The sequence below is a fragment of the Odocoileus virginianus genome, chromosome 2 (genome assembly GCF_023699985.2).
Source record: "Odocoileus virginianus isolate 20LAN1187 ecotype Illinois chromosome 2, Ovbor_1.2, whole genome shotgun sequence".
Classification (NCBI taxonomy): Eukaryota; Metazoa; Chordata; class Mammalia; order Artiodactyla; family Cervidae; genus Odocoileus; species Odocoileus virginianus.
This window is the reverse complement of record NC_069675.1, coordinates 29098143-29112440: the sequence shown is the minus strand read 5'-3', so window position 1 is coordinate 29112440 and position 14298 is coordinate 29098143. Positions and strand designations below refer to the sequence as shown.

The window sequence follows — 14298 nt, the reverse complement described above, 5'->3', positions numbered from 1 at the left end:
GTTTCAGCTGTGTCATCTGTAAAGTGGGAGAGAAGGATGGGGGAAAACACAAAAGCCAACTCAGATATTTGGTCACTGGGACTTCTACACTAATCCCCTGACTTTGGGGCAGAGCAGCACAAAGGCTGGCAAACCTCAGCTCTGCTCTGAAACACCCAGCCTCCAAAAGGGACCAAAGGAAAGCTAGTTGGCTTTTCCTCATTTGCCTTATGGGGTCAACCTGGTGCAGAGAAAAAGAGACCTGGAACTGAGAATTAGGCGTCCTAGGTATTAACTGAGAATAACTCAACAAAACACTGCACAGCCTAAAAACTGAGTCATGTTTTATTCTGGGACCATACAGAGGACTATAGTCTGGGAGATAACCTCTCAGATAGCTTTTTTGGACTGTTCAAAAAGGTAAGAAAGGAGCCAGGATAAGTAGTTTTTGCCGGGAAAAAAAAGAACAAAATGTAGTCAAACATCAAAAGATTACTGCTAGTCACACACACAAAAACAGACATCTCGAGTTTATAATTTCAATGCTTTTCTATATATGGGAAGATGCAAGAGTCTGGGCTCACCTAAATTATTCCTTTGATATATATCTTAACTGTCTAAGGCTAGCATGCTATTTTTCTTCATCCTGAGTTCCCCTCAGGGTATGCTGCCAGGGGCGGCTTCAGTGGCTGATGGCTTGATGGTGTGCAATGTTCCTTGTGCACATTGGTGTGGTCCCAGTTCTATTTTCTACCTTCTATGAGATTGGAGGCAATCAGTTCACCTACTGGGGACTTCTTGCTGCCTCATCTGTTACACACAGTTAGCTACTGCAAGGTGCTGTTTGGAGGATAAAAAGGGAGAATGGAAGTGAAGCACATGGTACTTATCAGAGTATTTGTATTATATTGGGACCCATCAGCCCATCATACTTCCAGAATATTGTCACTGAGAAGGAACACTCCTACCCCACTATATAAATGTCATCAAACACTGTAAAACACACCCAAACAAACTAGGATGCATTTGTGCTCATAAAGAAAGATATAGCAGAAGCTCAGTTGGAAATCCAATCCAGGTTGGTTCCAGAAACATATTTATACTGAATTTTGTATCCACGATTCCCCTACACCTCATATATATCCCACCATCCAGTTCAGCCCCTGGGTCATATTCTTATTCTCAAGCTCATAATCCCCAAACTCGAGGGAAAATATCCTTGCTCGGTTCCAACTCTCCAAAGGAAGAGAGATTTCCAGTTGTAAGGACAATGCCCCTAGACCCTGGCACCTTCTAAAGGAGAAATCTCTTGTAAGCTGTGCTGTTCTGTGAGCAGTGGTCCTTGGCCAATCCAGAACTAAGGAACTCTCCTGCCCTCACTGTACATTTAGAAATGTATTTTGGGTTGTTTTGTTGGTTTTACAATAAGTATGCATGACTTTAGTAAGCAGAGGAGCCAAGGATCTTTTTTTTAAGCTATGAAAATGCTATCGGTAGAACATTAGTCAAAATTGTTACTGTATTCTACTTTTGTTGATCTTCTGCTTTGAAGTATTCATATATAATGGGGAATATTTCATACATATGAAGTATTCATATACAATATTTTGAGAGTACTAAACCTATGTATTTTCATCTTCTGTAACTCATAGATCTTAGAGTTACTGAGGCTTCACCATCAACCCAGACCGAGGTAGAGAAGATACTCCTTTAGCCATTTTTCATGAGGCCTGGTGTCCCCAGGATAGGAGGCTATGGTGAGGATCGTTCAATCTGAAGAGGTATAAGTGTGGGAAAGGAAGGACAGTAGATCCAGAGGGAGACGGAGATGCTCAGATGCCAATGCCAGAGTTCCAGTCCCTCCTTCCTGGCTGAACTTCAAGGTGAGGAGACTATCGAGACATCTGGTTGGGCACTGGGGAGCCCAAGTTAATTGAATTTGGTGACTCCATTCCCAGGGCATGATTTGGAGAGGCTGCAGGCCTCTGGAAGCCCAGCCTTTAGCTTCTCTATATCCGGCCTAGGAAAATGATGGTGTGGTCCCAGAGAAGGCAGGAGAGCAGAGGCAGTTCTCTATAGCCTGTGTGTGGCATAGAGAGATACAGGAGTTCCCAACTGCCTTAGTAAGGTACCAGAAAGGGGCTTAGGTCTGAATGAACAGCCAGTCTGGAGTCAGGATGGAAAAAACCTCCATATGTAGTACTTTTTCAAATCAGAAGGAAGTGTCTGAGAACTCAGATTCCACGTGTGTGTGCCAGTAAGCGACAAAAGATTGGGTAAGACCAGTCCAGCGGCCAGGCTAGGAAGCAGGAGACATGTGGATCTGAGTCCTCCTCTCTCCTCGTGCCATGAAGTCATGTAAGCTCCCACTTTCCCCAAATGCAGCAACAGTAACCTAAATGAGAGTGGGAGAGGAAATGGAGAGAACTGAGGTTTTTTTTTCTTTTGAGTACTCCCTATGACTTTACTTTTTTCTTTAACGTAAAATTTTGTTCTCAGTTATGCCAAACTCTTTTTTTTTTAACCTACATAGGTATCTTTTTATTTTATTGGGATAATATAATATTATGTTGGTTTCTGCCACATATCAACATGAGTCAGCCAGAGGTATATATATGTCCCCTCCCTCATGAAACCCCCTCCCACCTCCCAGCCCATCCCACCACTCTAGGTTGTCACAGTGTACCAGATTTGGGTTCCCTGAATCAAACAGCAAATTCCCACTGGCTATCTATTTAGAACTGAGCATTTTACAAACTCAGAGTCATTAAAAAGAGATTATTTAAGAGATTATTATATTAAACATCTCCATTATTTTAAAGGGAGATACTGGTGATTTGAAAATGTAAAGATTATTTTCTTCTCTCATTACTCATGGGTTGAAAATCTGAAGACAAGATTAGATCAGTTATGGAAAGATAAAGAAGTTTTATTTCCTTCATACAACTGAGTAGTGCAAAGTGTAAAAGCTCAATGCTGTTCAACATATGTGCTATTAGTTGAATGATATCAATCGTTTGTCCCTTGGTTTTGTGTGTTTTCTCGATTTGCACAATATCCAGTCCTAGAGTCCTTGAAAAACTGATCAGTACACATAGTAACATCATAGCCCAGTTACTGCCATGACCACAGTTCTGATTCTGAGTCACCAGACTCCACACCTGGTCTGAAGTCACCCTGAGTTCTAAAGGTACTTGGAACACCTCTGTGAGCTGTCATTAAAATATTTTGCCCAGTTTTATCGTCTCGGCATTATATCCTTCCAGCAGAAATGCCCCCAAATTGTGAGAGTCCCCAATTTTAAAGCGTAGTTTGCAGAGTGTTTTATATGTGTTATGTCATAAAATCCCAACAACTGTCAGTTAGGTGGAAAAAATTGTAGTAGTTCCATTTTATAATAAAAACAAAAATCAATTCTCAGAAGCTTAAGTGTTGTCAGGACCCAGTCATGGAAAGAGGAAGCAAACTAGGTCCTTCAACAGAACGAATTCATTTTAGGGGACTGGTTGCAGGCATCTATATACACAAACTGTTCACATCAACTTGTGAAATTCAGCGATGCCATGTAGGCAGTTAAAAATTATACATGGTGAATGATCTATATTACAAAAATCAGTACACATTACAAATCAAGTTTCTTATTGTTTTCCTGGAGCATTGGTTATTAAATATTTACCAGTCCATCACCCATTATATGTACTAGAGGACTGGGGAAAAAGGGAACAATGATGTAACAGAGATAGTAACTGGATTAAGCAGTTACCATCCCAGAACCAGGAAGCAAAGGAAAGAGACTGGATTATAAAAACCTAGGATGTCAGAGGAGGGGCCCCCAGAGCCCAGGCTCAGTCTGCAGAGGGGTGGCTGCACCCTTGGTGTGCATACAGCTGAGGGGCACAATGATACTCTATAGAGATACTAAAGGAACATGGGGGCCACAACCTACCACTGATGCTGGGGTGAAACTGATAGGGATAGCAAGCCAACAGAAAGCCTGCCTTTTCCTCCTGCCTTGAATCTCGCTCCAGCACCCCTATTGACAGAGCTTAACAGAGAGCTGCAGCAAAGAAGAAATGTGGTTTGCAGAGTCCCCAGCTGCAGTATTTTAAAGTCACATATAGAAGATGGTTTGGGGTGAGAGACAATAGCTTAAAAACTAGAATATTAAGGGACTTACCAAAGGTTACGTAGTGTCATCTGCCTCATTCCCTGTGATATTTCAGTGCCTAGGTGATCCTTGGTGTATAATATGCACTCAATAAGCAATTGCAGGGGCATCCCTGCTGGCGCAGAAGGTAAAGAATCTGCCTTCAAAGCAGGAGACCTTGGTTCAATCCCTGGGTCTGGAAGATCCCCTGAAGAAAAGTGAAAGTCAAAGTCCCTCAGTCATGTCTGGCTCTTTGTGACCCCATGGACTGTAGCCGGCCAGACTCCTCCATCCATGGAATTCTCCCAGGCCAGAATACTGCAGTGGGTAGCCATTCCCTTCTCCAGGGGATCTTCCCAACCTAGGGATCAAACCCAGGTCTCCCATATTGCAGGAGGATTCTTTACTATATGAATTTACCTGGAGAAGGGAATGGCAACCAATTCCAGTATTCTTGCCTGGAGAAGCACATGAACAGAGAAGCCTGGTGGGCTACAGTCCATGGGTAAAGAGTCAGTCATGACTGAGCGACTAAGCGACACACACAAGCAATTGTGGAAGGAAGGAAAGAAGACAGGCCAGACGAGCCCAGCACACATCTAAAGGCCAGAAGATGTAAGCACCATCACAGCATCACGTATGTCCTTATACTTGACCCTGTTGTCTCCCAGTGCTGCTGTGGGAGCTACCCGAAGCAGGTACTACAACCTGGAGCTTAGCAGAAAGGATCTGTATTCAAATCCCAGCCCCACTCTTTAAGACTTGTGTGGCTGTGGGCAAACAAATTACTCAACATCTCTAAACCTTGGTTTCCTCTTCTGTAAAATGAAGATAATAATAGTGTATAAGGCTTAAATGGGCTTCCCTGGTGGCTCAGAATGTAAAGAATCTGCCTGAAATGCAGGAGGAAACCCAGGTTTGATCCCTGGGTCTGGAAGATCTCTTGGAGAAGGGAATGGCTACCCACTCCAATATTCTTGCCTGGAGAATTCTATGGACAGAGGAGTACACAACCTTGGTTTAAACGAGGTAAATAGGCTTAAATAAGGCCATCAATTGTTTGTGGCACAAATTCAATCAAAGCTCTCTGTTACTCTCACCCCAGACCCCAGAAGGGCGGGCAGATAAATGGCCAATTGAAGCCAGTGACCCCATTGTTCTGGGCTTCCCCTTCTGCTTCCCAGCGCTGGCCAACACCCGGACTGGAGGAACAGAGATCTGCCAGGGGCTGCCGCAGTCAGGCTAGAGGCTGCAAATGGAAGCCAGACCAGCCAGGTGCAGTTTCGGCAGCCCCCATACACAGCATACCTCAGGGCGATTTGGAGATGAGAATCTGAGTTTTCTAACAGCTCTGCGTTTCAAAGCGAGTTCACTACCGACTGAGACAAACGCGGGTGTGGCGGTTCCTTGCATTCAAGACAAAAGAAAAGAAAAGAAAACAAAGAGAAGCCCCGCCGCCAACCCCTGGAAGGCCCGCAGACCTTTTCCCAGGCAAAAAGTGCCGCGAAAGAGGGGGGGCGCCTTTTGTGGCTGCTGCCCGGATTTGGAGCCTAGGAGCACGTCTAAACAACAACAACAAGCGCATCCCTCTCGGGGGCTCAAGTCAGAAGTCTCACGCTTCAAAGTTCAGGAGCCTAGGGACGGGGCGGGCCGGGTCCCAGCCTCTCTCCCAGCGGGTCCCGGGCCAGGCTGAACGCGCCCCGCCCGGGGAAGCACCCGCTCCCCCTGCCGGAATCCCGGGAATGTCGCCGGTACGGGAAGCATCTGGACGCTCCTCTAGGCAGAGGAGGGGGTCAAACCTGGAATTTCTCGGGTGCTTTTGCACAAATTCCCCTCGAGCTTTTCAAGTCCTGTAAAGTTGAAACCTATGAGAGTAAGAAGGTAGCCGCCCTACTTCCCCCGGCATACTTTCTCGCGGCAAAGGCTCCCAATCCCCGCTCTGCGAGCACCCAAACTCCCCTTTCCCTGGTTCGAAGGATCCCTTTGTGTCTGAGGGAGGAAGCCCTTCCCCGCCTGGAAACCCACAGGGCCGGCCCGGGCAGGTGTTTCCAGCTGGATTGTCGCCATCTTGTGGCAGGATTGGGTGGCCACACTGGCCCATCGGCCAGACCAGCCTGCCTGTAACTTTTTTAGGTCTCAAAAGTACTGTTCCTTCTTTCCCCCAACCACCTAGGAATGGAAAATTTAAAATCCGTGGACAAGGAGTTGAACTCTGAGGCGCCTGTCCCCTCCTCGCTCACCTGCATGCACGATGTCCTTCTAAAGGCATTCAAGTGTTAGCTGGAGAGACCAGCTTTCTTAAGGGCTCTGCCTCCTGAGGCGCCAAAACCAACCTGAAGAAGATGCCAATCCCCCACCAATTTCCCATGATGCGAACTAATGATTAACAAGACAGAGTCCTGTTCCTACTGGTTAGTAATGTCATTATACTTGATGAGTGTTATTAAAGGACCCCTGTTATTAAAGACTCCCTGTTATTATTATTCAGCATTTGTATTCTGTTTTTTTCAAAACACTCAGGTTATTATCTCCTTGGGTTTTCCAAACACTCCAGAGAGGCAGGCAGGTGACAACTTCATTTTATAAAATAGGGAAACTGAGGCACTGTAATTAGTGGCAAGTTCATGGATTGATGAGTCAACAGTAGTCATTTCTTCCTAGATGATTACTGTCTTACTCTAAAATGTCATAGTGCCAGTAGATGGTAAATAGACACCCTAACCTGGAAAACTAGTTTCTCTCACCCACTTTTATGACCTATTGTAATCACATTAGAAATCCATCCCAGAAGTTTTAAAACTTACTAGTCGTATGCTCATTGCATTGAGCATATGGGTGTTGTTAATTGTATTTTATTTTATTTTTACAAGGCAAACACAACCCATTAAAAAAAAAAAGCAAGGGTGTTAAAATCAGTAAACCAGATGTATCTTGATTTGGAGAATAAACTGGTTTTCAAGACACTCGTTCATTATGAAAATACCCTATTCAGTAGACATTAGCAATCATTAAAAAAAGACCAATAAAAAAACTGACCATCTTATTTTAAACTCTGTTATCTTCTCAGAGACATGAAGAGCTGTTTTCTGCTTTCAGACTTTACTTCTTCTCAAAAAAGTCTTCAGTCTTACTAGTAGGTGCACTCATATTACCAGAGGGCCTTAAGTTTCTTCAATAACTTTTTTCTTTCAAAAGAGACAACAAAAGAAATTACTTTGCTCTGCTCATAGAAAGCCACCATATAATACAGTCCCCTTTCCCCTCTTTATTCGCTCTCCCTCGCCAACGAAATGGATTCTGTCATTCTGGAAGCTTCCAGTGGGAAGCCCTGGTTGGGTTTGAATTCAGAGCTGAGTCAGCAAGGAGACACAGAAGGATTTGAGAGGCATGTCCTCTCCCCAGTTGCTGAGTTAGCCTAACCCCCAGTAGAGCTATAAAGTTGAAGAAGTTTGTCCTTGGAGCTCTCCCAAACAACCTTTAGTGCTCTCTTTTTACCCAGTTCTCACCCAAAATAACACATTTCTCAATGTACATGTTTAAAGAAGTTAAGGAAGCTGTTTGCTGGTCTGGGGGAAATCAGGCTAGACTTCTCAGCCAACCTTCCATTATATTCATTCAACTCATTCATTCACTCAGAAGGGATGTATTTATAAACTATATTAATAAATACTCTTGATGGGCCTATGATAAGCAAAGCACTTTAAATTCACCTTTCCTATGCAGCAAAGCTTTGAGACAGATTCTCATTATCCCCACTTTTACAGGTGAGGAAACGAAAGTTTAAAAAAAGCTCAAATAACCTGCTCTCAGTCACACAGGTAGAGGTAGAACTAGGATAGGACTGACTATAAGGTCACGACTTCTGTGCACTCAGAAATATGAAGCTCCCTTCCCCGTCTGAATTCCTGCTAGTAGGAAAACAAGAATTGGGAGAGTGATAGGTAAGTAGGAAATGAGTTGAAAAACAATAAAGTGACAAAATATTCCCTGTCGGTGAGGAAAGGGTCCTGTGCACACACCTGACATTTACTGTGTCTATAGAGTGGACTCCTGCAGGCCAGCCAGCCTCATCCTTTTGTCTCTGTCTTAGGCCAGCTGGACAAGGTGGGATAGGATGACAAATCAAGAGAGAAGTATGCATGCAAAATTGCTTCGGTCGTGTCCAACTGTTTGTAACCCTGTGGACCGTAGCCCACCAGTCTCATCTGTCCATGGGCGTCTCCAAGCAAGAATACTGGAGTGGACTGCCATGCCCGCCTACAGGGGATCTTCCAGAGCCAGGGATCGAATCTCGGTTTCTTGTCTCTCGCATTGGCAGGCGGGTTCTTTACCACTAGTGCCATCTGGGAAGCATATGACTCCCCAAACTCTTTCTGACTCTTTCAACTTCCAACCAATAGGGAAAAAGGTTCTCCAAGGAAATCCCAGCCTTCATCATATACAAAGAGGGTCCAAAGCCCTAGACAATCCTAGCTGAAAACAAATATGTAGGTCCTTACTAGTGTGGTAAGTGGGAATTTTTCCAGGCAGTACAGTATACACTGAATAATAAAAGGGTGACATAACAATGGGGGCTGTGACTTCCACTCAATTGTGAGATTTAAGAAATTGATAGGAAATTGACAGGCAATAAGCAGCATTATTTGAGAGTACTACTCTGGAGTCAAGCTGCCTGAATTGATATCCCAGCACCATCACTTATTAGCTGTATGAACTTGGGCAAGAAATTTGGCCTATCTGTGCCTTTGTTTCTTCATCTGTACCTGCCTCATAAGTTGATGTGAAGATTATATGAGTTAATGTACGTGCTTAGAATAGTGTCTGGTCCATGGTTTAACACGATGCAAATATTAGTATTTACTATCATTATAATAAAAAGAAACTTTTCAATCAAATTTATCCAGGCTTCTATGACTGCTAGGTGGTCCTGGATAAGTTATCCAACCTCCTTGAGCCTCAGTGTCCTTATCTATAAAATAGAGTGATAACACCTGTGCAAGCAGGGGCATTGTGAGGAGTGAGATAATGTGCATGAAAATACCACAGTATTGGTATTAATAGTATATAGCATTAATAGTGGCTCAGTAAATTCCAATTTCCTTTCTTTCTTTAACATTAATGAATTTTTTGGAGTGTGTTTAGTGGTAGCAAAAGAATAGTAAAAATGAAAATATGTGTAATCTGTAATATATATTTTATAATTAAGCTATGTAAGTTAAAGTTTCTTTTATATTAAAAAGAGAACTCTGTGGCTTGCAGGGATGTCAGCGCCCAGACATAAAATGGCAGCCAAGCAGGCCTGTTCCTCAGGAAAACTGTCAGGCATGTCAACAGCAGGTCTACCCCCAGCTTTCTGTTCAATGTTTTGCTGTGGTTCAACCTTGCCTTCCTCTTCAGATTGTCTGAAGGCAGGGTCTTTGGGAGAAGTGGGGAATGGGATGAGGAAAGGGACTTGAAACGACTCACCCAGGGGTCCTGGAGCTCACAATTGCTTCAGCCCCTTTCCTTTTTCCTTGAAGTCAGGGTCTGAAGTCTGAGGGACTGCATCAGGAAGGAGGAAGTCTGAGTGGAAGGAGAGGCTCAGCATGGGCTTCTGGCACTCTAGGACACGCTGGACCAGATGGGGGTCCAGAGCATCCTTGCTCCCTGCTCCTCAAAGGGCAGCATCAACAACATCTAGGGTCTTGTTAGAAATGCAGAATCTCGGCTTCCACTCAAGACTTAGAGAATCAGAGTATGTGTTTTAACAAGATTCCTGGGAGATTTGGATGCACATCAAAGTTTGGGAAGCATTGAGTTAGAACCCACGAAGCCTGTGTGGTCTGAATGGATGTGGGATTGGGATATCTGCTTTAAAGTGTGTGTTTCCTCTTCATTTCCTTTCCCCTTGAACCCACACTGTGTGCCTTATATGGAAAAGGCAGTGGCTTGCTATGGGGAGAGTGACCACTTTAATTGATCAGAACTCTCAAGAAGCACAAAGCTGGGCAGTGGCCCAGATGACAACTGAAAACTCACTTCGTTTTTCAAATAGGCTTGTGAGAACAACAGTCAGTCAGGCAGGATCTGTGGAGCACCTATTTGTGCCAGGTGCCTACTATATGCAAGCCCTATGAATGACACAAAGAAATACCATAGTACTGATCTGGGACTCTTCAGGACATCTGGGCTCTGGCCCAAACCTCATTTTTAAGTTGCTGGGCAATTCCTTTCACCCCTCAACATCTTCCTTTCATGTCTGAAAACCGTGTGGGTCAGATGAGAGGATACTAAATTCCCATCCAAATCTAAAGCGATCTGATTCAAATAGCCCTAGCCTCAAAACCTTAGTCTAATTGAATAGAAAAAAATGATTTAAAATGATTACACATGAAACAGAGGGCAACTCAGGACAGGATGTGATTAAGGGCTGAGTTGTTCAGAACTGGCAGCGTAGCGACTCCTGGAAGCTGTGTTTGTAAAGGGCAGGGTTTGGAACCTTTCCAAACTCCTCCCCTCGCTCCCAGAGTCAATAGGGAGAGGGCGGGCTGGGCTTCCACAAGAAGCCACTAGGTGGCGCCGTCATGATGTGAAATCCAGGACTCGTAGGGACGCTTCAAGGGAAAAACCTTTGCTGCCCCTCTGGCTAAAGGAATGGTGTGCGTGTGTGCCCGAGCGTATTCGTGTGTGTGTTTGCGCGCGCACTCGGTTGTGTCCGGCTCTGCGATCCCACGGTCTGTAACCCACCGTGCTCCTCTGGCTGTGGGATTTTCCCGCAAGAATACTGGAGTGAGTTGCCATTTTCTCCTCCAGGTGGATCTTCCTGACCTGCCTCTCCCCTGTTTCCTGCCTTGGCAGGCAAATTCTTTAACTCTGAACCACCTGGGAGTCACAAAAGGAACAATACTGGTTTCCAGACCTTAGAAACACAGGTTTCTAAGAGTGATGAGGAGCTCAGAGCGCAGGGTCGTCTTGTGTCTAAGCAGGAGTGTTTATTCTGCCCTGCTCAGACGACATGAAACATGAAAAAAGCAACCAGCAAGAACGGCAGCAGAGAGCACGCGGAAGGGCCCACCTTCTCACACACACACACACACACACACACACACACACACACACACTTTAGGCCATTGAGGTGCTGGGAATTCCCCTTCCCAAACTGGGTCTCTACCCCCACTTCCTGATCTTGCTTCTCACTTGCCCTGCACACAGCAGGGAATTTGAGCCTGAATCTGAAGCCCTCCCTCCACATACCCACCTGCAGCAGAGCTTGGTTCTCCCACGGACAGGGAGAGGCCCCAGTCTGGCCACTTCGTCCTGAGGTGGGCCCTGTCCGCCCAGAGCCGCCAGCACTCCTGACATCCTCTCCATTTCTTCACCTGCAAAGGCAAGGGGGCGGGGGAGGACACAGCGTTTATAGAGGTTCTTCTACGTGCCAGGCTCTAGGCTGGGTGCCTTGCATGTATTGTTCGGGAGTCTACTTCCTCTGCCCTGGTTCCCACTCCCCACTCCCCCCGCTGCCCTTGAGAAACAGCACAAACTGAAACTGGTGAACTCTGCTAGGGAAATAACAAGCAATCACGCTGAGGTGTAGGCGAAAGTGTGCAAAACTTGCAGCCCCCACACCATGGTCATTTTCATTTCTGTTTCTTGACAACCGTGTGACCGTGTGACTTCATTTAAACTTTATGAACCTCAATTTCCATATCTGTAAAATAAAGTAGGGGTTATATAGGAACTTTTTATTTTAAAGTTTCTTACTATATTAACTTTTTCTTGAGGTATAATTGACATCCTACAAAGCGGACATCAGTGTACAGCCCATTGAATTTTCAGGCCAACATCCAGCACCCAGACTGAGACCCAAATACAACCAGTATCCTAGAGCCCTCCTCCCTCCTCAAGCAACTAACCTCCCCTACTCCCACCAGGGTGCACACCAGCCCCACTTGTAAGAGAACAAGTTAGTTTTTGCCTATTTTTATATTACACTTAAAATAAATGAAATCATATAATATGTACACTTTCTGGCTCCTGGCTTCTCTCATTAAACATCATGTTTCACAGTAGCAATAATAGTTTGTTTATTCTATTTACTGTAAGGAATTCCACTGTGTGACTATACAACAATTTATCTATTCTACAATTGTTGGCCATTTGGGGGCAAGTATTATAAATAGTACTTCTCTGAACTTCTTAGTAGTTATCTTTTCCCCAGTATTTTTTATTGTGGTAAAATACATATAAAATTTACCACCTTAACCATTTCTCAAAATTAAGATGTAATTGACATATAGCATTATATAAGTTTCAGAGAGACAACATAATGATCCAATATTTGTATTTATTGCAAAATGATTACCACACTAAGTCTAATTAACACCCATCATCTTGACCATTTTTTAGCATGTAGTTCAGTAGTTAATAAATACATAATTTTGTGCAACCATCACCACCTTCTATCTCCATAATTTTTTTCATCATATAATACTGAAATTCTATACTATGAATTCTCCATCCCCTCCTCCAGCCCCTAGCAACCATCATTCTATTTTATGTCCCTGGGTGATTTTGATTACTCTAAGTACTTCATGTAAGTGGTCTAGCATATATCACTATCTTTTGGTGAATGTTTATACTCATTTCTATTTGACACAAGACTGATTTCTAATGTTTCCCTTTTTGTGCCACTTTCGAGTAAATCTGAATTTGCACATGTTAAGACATCTGTATCTTGGTGACAAGGGGTGTGCTCACCCATTTCCTGGTAGGCTGGCTCTGAAGGAATCTGAGAAGGTCGGGGCTGACAGAATTTTGCCAGCTCCTAAATTTGCTTCCTTTAACAGGTGTGTAGCTACCTGTCGGTCCTGCAAAACCTCCATTCATCACATTTCATGTGTTTTTATTGTTTCCAAAATTAGGTTGTCAGATCATTGAACAAAAAGGACCTTATCTTTCCCTTGTATTCTGTCTCTCACAGAGCTGACCAGAAATTGGGAACAAAGTGGATGGATATTCAATTGATTGTTTTTATATTAAGCCCATTGGGCTGGCCCACACTAGATTAGATTAAACTAGACCAGCCAGTGGAGGGAGAGTTGCCCCCGTAGGAAGTCCAAATTATTCTGGAGTCGGAAAGGGCCCTGAAAAAGCGCGAAAGTCTCTCTTCTCTAATTCTCATCAAAAGATGCACTTGTGTTTGATTGGCTCTGATTTGGTCCCATGCAGTGTCTGAAAAAATTCATCCAATCAGGGTCTTGCAATACCTATATGTCTGCTTTTAAAAACTATATGCATATATGCATTTCATTAACTTTTGAGATCATGAAACAATGAAAAGCACGTAAAACACATGGATGCAATATACTGAGTAACTAGTGTACAATTATGTAATCACTATGCAGATCCAGGGGGAAAACATGGCTGGCATCCCCAAAGCCCGTATGCCATGTGTCTCTTTCTGATCACAACTCCCTCCTTCCTTCCCTCCAGAGACGACTATTATCCTGACTTTTATAGCAATCATTTCCTTGTCTTTTAGTTCTGACAAATAAGCATCTTTTAAAAATATAGTTTTGACTGTTTTGAATTTCATATAAATACCATGTATGTATTCCTTTCCATCTTGTTCTTTTACTCAATGTTGCTTTATGATTGCTATCTCATGTAGCTATAGTTCATTTGTTTTCATTGGAGTATAGTATTTCAATCTACAAATATACCACAATTTATTTATTCAATTGTTGTTGAATATTTGCGGTTGACTCCAGTTTAGGTTATTTGGGAATAATGTTGCCAGTATAGCTATTCCTATACACATATCCTGATGTTTATGTTTATACATGTCTCTAGCATATACATTTAGAAGTGAAATGACTGGTTCATAATATTTGCATATATTCAGCTTTACTGTACTCTACCAAAGTGTTTTTTAAAATTCTACCAACTTACATACCCATAAGCAATAGGAAAAAGTTCCCATTACTTCACATCCTTGCAAATACTTTGTATTGTCAGGCCTCTTAATTTTTGCCAAACTGATGCCTCTGTGGTAGATTTTCATTGTGGTTTTAATTTGTATCTCCTTGTATATCAAGTGATGGCTGCTTTTTAATATATTTATTAACTATGTGTTTTTCCACTTTTGAGAGGTGCCAAAGTCCTTTCTTCTTTTTATTGTCCATTTCTTATTG

General features: G+C 43.4%; 1 long non-coding RNA gene across 1 annotated transcript; it reads right to left on the bottom strand.

Annotated features, from left to right (window-relative positions):
• Positions 1-306: 306 nt before the first annotated feature.
• Positions 307-11593, bottom strand: LOC139038718 (uncharacterized). Its single transcript, XR_011491804.1, has 3 exons — positions 11364-11593; positions 4157-4334; positions 307-2374 (listed from the first exon to the last, which is right to left on the bottom strand). It is a non-coding gene; the product is annotated as an uncharacterized lncRNA (long non-coding RNA).
• Between the last annotated feature and the right edge of the window lie 2705 nt (positions 11594-14298).